We start from the raw sequence: 9,502 nt of genomic DNA, 5'->3' as shown, positions 1-9,502 counted from the left end.
TGTACTTCAACATGATTCAAACTGTATGTTCTTTAGTAGAATGCAAGGAAACCTGGTTAGAGAAATCCAAGTTCTTTTCATTATAGGAAACAAAGGTCTGCATGAAAAATGTACAAATGCACCACAGGGGGAAGTTGTCAACAGAGTGTAAATGTAAAATAAATTAAAATCTAATAAACCCAGATGTTAAGAAATGATAGAATAAGAAAACTGCAAAATATTTCTTAGCCAGTGTAGGTATTATTTTTTTCAAAACCAAACCTCTCTAGAAAGTTATCTAGAAATCAATGTCTATAATGATCAAGTTTATCTAGTAAGTACTCATTGTATATCAAACAATTTGTGTGTATATTCATAAACCCCTGCAGACAGAGACGCGGAGCAGTGCAGCAATATGAATTAATTTATCATTACAATTCAACTAGCAAAGTGTGTCAAAATGATCGCTTGCCAAATGTTGGCTGTAGATGCAGTACACATGAAACACATCACAGAACAAAGCAATAATTAGCGATCTATCTGAATCATCATGACAAAAGGAGCGGCAGATGTTTGATTCTCCCTTATATAGCCTCTCCATGATTTGAAATGAAGCACAATAACTGTCACGTAACTAACACTTTTTTATGGGTAAAAAGAAAAGAAAGGAGACTGTTCATCAACATCACGCCGAGGCCAGTTATGGTTTTAAGCCGGTACTGCATGATGGATGAAGCTCATTTCATTTGGAGTGCGCTACACACGTGCAGCTGGTAAGATCGGGAGTGGCATTAAGACAAGCGCTGTGAATTATTTTTCTCTTCCTTATTCAGCCTTTGGTGGATTTACAACGTATCTAACTATAGCGTGTGCAATATTTCTTCGCAAAATCTCTATTTCTCGCTTTGAAAAAAACCCAAAAAACATGTCAGTACACAAATTCAAATTAATCAGAAAAACCACCCAGCCCTACCATATATTTTTTTTTTAAAGCATTAGGCCCAAACATACTCAAAACAATGAGAAAAAAAAAACAAAACAAAAAAAAAAACATGAAAAGCAGATGCTTCTAGCTACAAAAGCTTGATTTTGTGCATTGTTGTGTTTCGAAACGTCAGACCGTAATTTATAACACAACTGAAAAGTCAGCTGCTGTAATGGCAAGCAACATTTTGAAGAGAATCATGTTGAACAAGTTAGTCAATATATTTGTGGCAATTTACCAGAATAAATACTTCTCTGGTTTAATAACATAGACTTTTTAAAGGCTTTCTATCCCCCCCATGTTGGAATGACATGAGGGTGAGTAAATTATGACAAAATGCTCAGTTTTGGGTGAACTATCCCTTTAAGAGGACGAGAAATACAAGGCATGCCTCATTCAAAAACGTTGGTTCTCCCTCTACCTATTGTTTGCATGATATTAAAGTGACACAGCTATGCCCAAAAGATGTAACCATGTAAGAAATTAAGCACATTTATTTTTTTCTCTCCTGGTAATTACCATGTAACCTAAACCTAATCATCTGTTTCCATGCATCGCTTTTGAAAATCTACCAATTTTTTTCCCATGGTACATACAAATATCTAAAAAGGTTTAAACAAATGCATTAGTTTGATGGTTATGACAATGACTTTCATTCACTTTTTCTGATTTGCTTAAGGCCCATCGCCAATGTCTGATCAATGTCAGATTGTTTGTAACATCTTTCACTGGGAGCAAGTCTATTTTGAATTGAGTATCAAGAAGAACTATCATCTCCGAAAGGTGCTTAGACTGGCGTTTAATCCTCCTCTGACCAAATCTGACCAAGAACACTCGAAAAGTCAGCTTAATCATTGTTTTATTTAAAAATAAACCCAGGGAATGCTTTTATAAGCTTTCTCACAAAATGATTTGGTCAAGTGGAGGAAAAAAACACTGGAAAACTGTCAGTCAAATAATTTTTATTTAGTAACACCACTAAAGAGTATGCTATTTTTGTGTGTTTGCAGTTACAGATTTACAGAACTCAGCACTGGATTTTGACACCATATGATGACATAGCAAAACCTTTGTATCAAAGGACAATAGATATATACGGCAAGTCTTGACGGGTCAAAGTTTTTCGAACTTGTCTTTCAACACTGAAAGGCTCCTCTGAAACTGGTATCAAACATTTCCTGAATATTGAGTTAAAAACGGCTTTGAGATTCTTACTAGTTAATGTCTCTGTTCACATTTTCTGATTTGCTTAAGGCCCATCAGCAATGTCTGCAGCAGAGGAGAAAATGAAAATATATGGTCCATATTGTTATTCATGTGTCCTACATTCATCTGATGAATCATGACCTTGCACTTCATCCTCATTTCCTCATGCAGGAAAAGTCTCATGAGAACCCTCCCCCACTGCACAGCTGGTATTCAAAAATCAAAACAAAACCAGTGAGCGGATCAAATCTGTCTGACGTGGAAGAAAAGGCCTGTAAGACACTTCCTGCAACAAATGCTACAGACTCCAGCTTAGCGCAGCATGCCTTTTCAGCATTAGTATTTCAAAAATGCGACTCTACAGCAAAAACATTTCATGAAGAAACAGTGGTTTTGAGAGGAGGACAGAGAAAAGGACTTTTCTGAAGTAGGTCAATATGGAGGTTTAACACAGCTGGACTGTTGATAAAAGACTTTTGCATGCTATTTGGTGGGTGATATTGAACTTCAAGTAATATTTTTATACAGTGCTGATTCTAAATTCTGATATTTAGTGAAGAGTACTTTAAATTTCCAAAAACAACAAAAGAGGGACTCTCTGTCCGTGTGAAGCATGAATTATAAAAACAATTCATTCAGACTGTCAGTATGTACATTTTCAGTAATATTCAAAAATTGTAGCAACACCTTTCCACTTATTCTGTATGTGTTAAAATAATACTCATATCTTTCTGGCTGCAAAAATATGGACATTTGAATTCTTCATAAATATTGCTTCCTTAATTATGGTTTTCCTTCTAAATGGAAATGAAAAATTAAACCTGAATCTTCTGTAATTTCCCAGACATCATCATGGATACAAAACACTGCAGTGTTTGCTACCTGTTTCTCTGTATTTCTATGATGTTGACACCCTGGGACATGAGTTCAGCTTGCCACTCAGGTTCTCCTGTAGAATGTGAGAAAGCTCCCTTTGTGCCCGACTACAATCTGGCAGGAGAAGACTTTGATTTTGTAACAATGTGCCATAAAGGTGCCTTTTTGATCAATGTTAAGTTACACTTGCAGGACAATGCCACTTGTACAGTCTGTAAGAACCGCTTTCATGGAGGGCAGATGCAGAAACTTCCCTCAGCCGTCCTGGACTGGCGTCCCTTTAGCCACAGCAGCAAATAGCTTTCTAGTGCTCTTCATCATTCTATTGACTCCCTGATGAAGAGCTCGACTTCATTCATTAATAACAACTGGGCAATGGACCTTAGCCTGGATGGTCTAGGCAAGGCAATTTTGGGAGGGAGCCGTTCAGATATTGCTAAATTTGCCCAGTCTCAGAATACAATGGATAAAGCAACATTTGCTCTACATGAGTTCAGCTGCACATATTACAGGTAAGTCCAGATGACTTTCTTCAAATCTCGCTCACTCTATGAATCTGGTAATGGCCTAAATATTGGCATTGCAACAGGACAGTCGCACTGGGTACCACAGTATAAGGGGGCCCATATCAACCAGGCTCTGTCAATCTTTGAACATGCCCACAACCCTGATAAACCCATACACTTAGGTTGAAGTCATTAAAAATCTTTTTTTTTTTTAACCACTCCACAGATTTAATATTAGCAAACTATAGTTTTGGCAAGTCGTTTAGACATCTACTTTGTGCATGACACAAGCCATTTTTCCAACAATTGTTTACAGGCAGATTGTTTCACTATTAATTGACTATATCACAATTCCAGTGGGTCAGAAGTTTACATACAATAAGTTAACTGTGCCTTTAAGCAGCTTGGAAAATTCCAGAAAATGATGTCAAGCCTTTAGACAATTAGCTTCTGATAGGAGGTGTACTGAATTGGAGGTGTACCTGTGGATGTATTTTAAGGCCTACCTTCAAACTCAGTGCCTCTTTGCTTGACATCATGGGAAAACCAAAAGAAATCACCTAAGACCTCAGAAAAAAAATTGTGGACCTCAACAAGTCTGGTTCATCCTTGGTAGCAATTTCCAAATGCCTGAAGGTACCACATTCATCTGTACAAACAATAGTATGCAAGTATAAACACCATGGGACCACGCAGCCATCATACCACTCAGGAAGGAGACGCATTATGTCCCCAAGAGATGAACATTGTTTAGTGCAAAAAGTGCAAATCAATCCCAGAACAACAGCAAACTACCTTGTGAAGATGCTGGAGGAAACAGGTAGACAAGTATCTATATCCACAGTAAAACGAGTCCTATATCGACATAACCTGAGAGGCTGCTCAGCAAGGAAGACACTGCTCCAAAACCACCATAAAAAAGCCAGACTACAGTTTACAAGTGCACATGGGGACAAAGATCTTACTTTTTGGAGAAATTTCCTCTGGTCTGATGAAACAAAAATTTTAACTTTTTGGCCATAATGACCATCGTTATGTTTGGAGGATAAAGGGTGAGGTTTGCAAGCCGAAGAACACCATCCCAACCGTGAAGCATGGGGGTGGCAGCATCATGTTGTGGGGGTGCTTTGCTGCAGGAGGGACTGGTGCACTTCACAAAATAGATGGCATCATGAGGAAGGAAAATTATGTGGATATATTGAAGCAACATCTCAAAACATCAGCCAGGAAGTTAAAGCTCGGTCGCAAATGGGTCTTCCAAATGGACAATGACCCCAAGCATACCTCCAAAGTTGTGGCAAAATGGCTTAAGGATGACAAAGTCAAGGTATTGGAGTGGCCATCACAAAGCCCTGACCTCAATCTGAAAGAAAATTTGTGGGCAGAACTGAAAAAGCATGTGCGAGCAAGGAGGCCTACAAACCTGACTCCATTACACCAGTTCTGTCTGGAGGAATGGGCCAAAATTCCAGCAACTTATTGTGAGAAGCTTGTGGAAGGCAACTCAAAACATTTGACCCAAGTTAAACAATTTAAAGGCAATGCTACCAAATACTAAAAGTGTATGTAAACTTCTGACCCACTGGGAATGTGATGAAAGAAATAAAAGCTGAAATAAATAATTCTCTCTATTATTATTCTGACATTTCACATTCTTAAAATAAAGTAGTGATCCTAACTGACCTAAGACAGGGAATGTTTTCTACGATTAAATGTCAGGAATTGTAAAAAACTGAGTTTAAATGTATTTGGCTAAGATGTATGTAAACTTCTGACTTAAAATGTAGCTGCATAGAAAGCTATAGAATGCTCCCTTATTTAGTGAATGACAACCTCCAGTGTGCTGTCTGTCTGCACTGGACTGAAATGCACCTTATTATCATCCTAACTCCATATAAAGCCTGAGGCCAACATTTTTCAGCTTTTGGATGAACCCATTGATTCTCAGTGTGAAAATGCACAGAAAATAGGAATGCATTTACTAATGTTAATGAATAGAACCATATTGTACAGTGATAAAATAAAATATAAATGTACTGTATATTAAAATGAAGCGAAATAGTTTACCCAACTTCGTTTTCTCATAATTCATGAAAAAGTGTCTTGAGAGTACCAATTTGTTTGAGATATACACCGATCAGCCACAACATTAAAACCTCCTGCCTACTATTGTGTAGGTCCCCCTCGTGCCACCAAAACACGCATGCTATTCTTCTCACCACAGTTGTACAGAGCGGTTATCTGAGTTACCATAGACTTTGTCAGTTCGAACCAGTCTGGCCATTCTCTGTTGACTTCTCTCATCAACAAGACATTTCCGTCCACAGAAATGCCGCTCACTGGACGTTTTTTTGTTTATGGCACCATTCTGAGTAAATTCTAGAGACTGTTGTGTGTGAAAATCCCAGGAGATCAGCAGTTACAGAAATACTCAAACCAGCCAGTCTGGCACCAACAATCATGCCACGGTCCAAATCACTGAGATCACATTTTTTTTCCCCATTCTGATGGTTGATGTGAACATTAACTGAAGCTCCTGACCCGTATTTGCAAGATTTTATGCACTGCTGCCACATAGTGGCTGATTAGATAATCACATTGATGGTTGTTGGTACCAAACGGGCTGGTTCGAGTATTTCTGTAACTGCTGATCTCCTGGGAGTTTCATGCACAACAGTCTCTAGAATTTACTCAGAATGGTGCCAAAAACAAAATATATCCAGTGAGCAGCAGTTCTGCAGATGGAAAGGCCTTGTTGATGAGAGAGGTCAACAGAGGATGGCCAGACTGGTTCAAATGGACAATGTCTACGGTAACTCAGATAACCACTCTGTAAAATTTTGGTAAGAAGAATAGCATCTCAGAATGCTATTCTGAGATGCGGGTTGGCACTGTTTTGGTGCCACGAGGGGGACCAACACAATATTAGGCAGGTGGTTTTAATGTTGCGGCTGATCGGTGTATTAAGCGGTAATACAATGTTCTAGTTACATATATTTAAGTTAATTCTTGAAGGCTGTGAGAGGGTGAGCAATGAGCACCCATTAAGTGATTTTGCAGTGGTGCCCACAAGATCCCTGTCACACCGCTGTGCAGCCTTATTGTACCCTAACCCTTATTGTACACCTAACTCTAATCCTAAACATTTCATGAGCAAGCTTCTATGAAAATGACACTATTGTTCAAAAGTTTTAAAACAAAGACTTTTTTTTTTTTTTAAGAAATTGATTAAAAAAAAAAATGCCAAAAACATTATATTAAAATTACTACAAAATTATTATTACCATTTGAAATAAGTGTTTTATGTTATTTTAAAATTCCATTTTTACCCATGATGGCAAAGCCCCATTTTAGACAGTAATTACTCCAGTCTAAAAAAATACTGTCACCTAATGTGCTAATTTTGTTCTCAAGTAACTTCTCTTGGAACTGTTGAAAACTGTTGTGCTACGTAATGAAATGTGGAAATCACAATACAGTATATTTTTCCCAATTGCTGAGGTACAGATTACTTGCATTTCTTACAAGTTTCTTTAGACTTACAAGACATATTTTGGTGTAAACATGGCCAAGGAACACATTTCTCCTGAAATTCACCAGTCTGTTTTTTGAGAGATGAAAGCTACACCTGCACTATTGTTTTAAAAGAAGCAAACTGGACAGAGGGAGAAGTGGACGGCCCAGAGGCACAACAAAAAGAGGACAAATCCATCAGTCTCTAGTTTGAGAAACAGACTGCTCAAGGGTTCTAAACTAGCAGCTTCAGTGAGCAGTACATAACACTTGCATTGCTGCAAGTAGAGGATTCATGGATGAACAAAGTTTGAAGAATAAAGCATTTATTTAAATAGAAAAAGTCCTTTGAAACATTATAAATATCCTTATGCTAATTCCTGATCAATTTATTGCATCCTTAGAGAACATAAGCATAAGATTCTTTGAAAAACAAACGTCTTCTTATTAGTGTTCTAAAACTTTTGAATGATAGTGTATGTGGACATCAGTTAAAAAAAAAATTGTAAGATCTTTCATTGGGAGAAATTCTGGTGACTTCTTTAGAATTGTGTATCAAGAAGAACCATTATCTCTTAAAGGTGCTTAGACTGGCATTTAATCCTTCAGCAAAATAACACTAGAAAATCAGCCAAATCATTTTATTTAAAAATGAACCCAGGGAATGCGTTAAGTAATTTCTCACAAAATTATTTGGTCAAGGGGAGAAAAACCACACTGGAAAACTGTCAGGCAAATCAATTTTATTTAGAAACCACACTAGAGTTTGCTGACAAATTATTTTTGTGTATTTGCAGCTACAGACTTAAAGACCACCCAGAACTCAGCACAGAGTTCTCAAAACATCTCCAGCGACTTCCGACACAATATAATGACAAAGCAAGATCCCTGTATCGAAGGACTATAGATACATACGGCACTCAATACATACGCCAAGTACATCTGGGAGGACGAGTGAGACGGGTCACAGCTTTTTGAACTTGTCTTGCAACTCTGAAAGGCTTCTCTGAAACCGATATCAAAAACTGCCTGTACATGGAGTTAAAAATAGCTTTGGGATTCTTACCAGCCAATGTCTCTCTCTCCAACAAATGCTCTGGAATCCTTAAAGATAACATGAGCATGGGATTCTACCAGGGTTTCATGACACACAAGATCGAAGTGTTGGGAGGTGAGAAATACTTTCCAGACCTTGTTTTCAACCAAAGCCCAGCTGAAGCATACTCGAGCTGGATGATTAGCTTGCATGACAACCCTGATGTCATATCATATGCAATTTTTCCTCTCCATCACCTGGTGGCGGATCCTGAGGTCAGCGCCAATATGAGAAGAGCAGTAATCGAGTACATTGAAGAGAACATGCTTTTCGTAGATCACAAAAAGAACCAAGAATGCTATCAGGCACCAAATCTGGACCACAACTGCTGCCCCCTGCGAGCCGGCCATGGCACGTTAGCAGTTTTTGTGCAAAAAGCTGTAGGCTTGAATGCAGACCATTTCACACCCACTGACGGTTATGTGAAAGTTTGGTACAATCTTATGTACAAGGAGACTGAGGTGGTTATGGACAATAATAATCCAAAATGGAACATCATCTATGATTTTGGATCAATTGAGTTTGGTCACGAGCTTGTATTTGAGGTGTGGGACAGTGATGTATTTTTTGATGACTTATTGGGGAGATGTGTGGTCAGCCCTGAACCTGGAACTCACTCACACAGCTGTAAATTAAAGAGAGACATCTTTCAGGGGCAGTGGTAGCTCAGCGGTTAAGGCTCTGGGTTACTGATCAGAAGGTCAGGGGTTCAAGCCCCAGTGCTGCCAAGATGCCACTGTTGGGCCCTTGAGCAAGGCCCTTAACCCTATCTGCTCCAGGGGTGCCGTATCATGGCTGACCCTGCACTCTGACCCCAGCCTAGCTGGGATATGTGAAAAAGAAGAATTTCACTGTATATGTGCATAATGTGTGATGAATAAAGAAATTATTATAATTAATTATAATTTACCTATAGCACTTCATGTGATGCCCACCTCACAGGCCCAAGGTGTAGCAGATATCTCCAAAACCATAAGACCATGCCATTGTACAAAAGTATATGTCTGTAATCTGTATTACATTCAATGTAAGCGTGGGACGTCAAGTACAGAAATTGAACAAAAACTAAGGCATACTCTTTAACATTGTCACAATTTTCATAATTTCTGCATTAAGCCATCTTGCACAGAAGCTACATCTGTAGTGGCATTTAGGTGCATTTACATGGTTCAATGCTGCTCAGAGGTGGCATAAATGCATTTACACAGCAATTTTCAATTAATAATGTTATGAAATTAATGTTTTAAATATAAAATTATGAATATAGCAATATAAAATGTAAGATTTAAAAGTATAAGTTAATGTTTTCAAACTAAATTATATGCTCCATCATGACAACAA

The 9,502-nt window shown here is 38.2% G+C and overlaps 1 pseudogene; it reads left to right on the top strand.

Annotated features, from left to right (window-relative positions):
- The first annotated feature begins 2,391 nt into the window (after positions 1-2,391).
- LOC127414926 (perforin-1-like) lies at positions 2,392-8,985 on the top strand (annotated as a pseudogene).
- Positions 8,986-9,502: the final 517 nt, after the last annotated feature.

The sequence above is a fragment of the Myxocyprinus asiaticus genome, chromosome 24 (assembly GCF_019703515.2).
Source record: "Myxocyprinus asiaticus isolate MX2 ecotype Aquarium Trade chromosome 24, UBuf_Myxa_2, whole genome shotgun sequence".
Classification (NCBI taxonomy): Eukaryota; Metazoa; Chordata; class Actinopteri; order Cypriniformes; family Catostomidae; genus Myxocyprinus; species Myxocyprinus asiaticus.
This window is presented reverse-complemented; position numbering and strand designations above follow the sequence as displayed.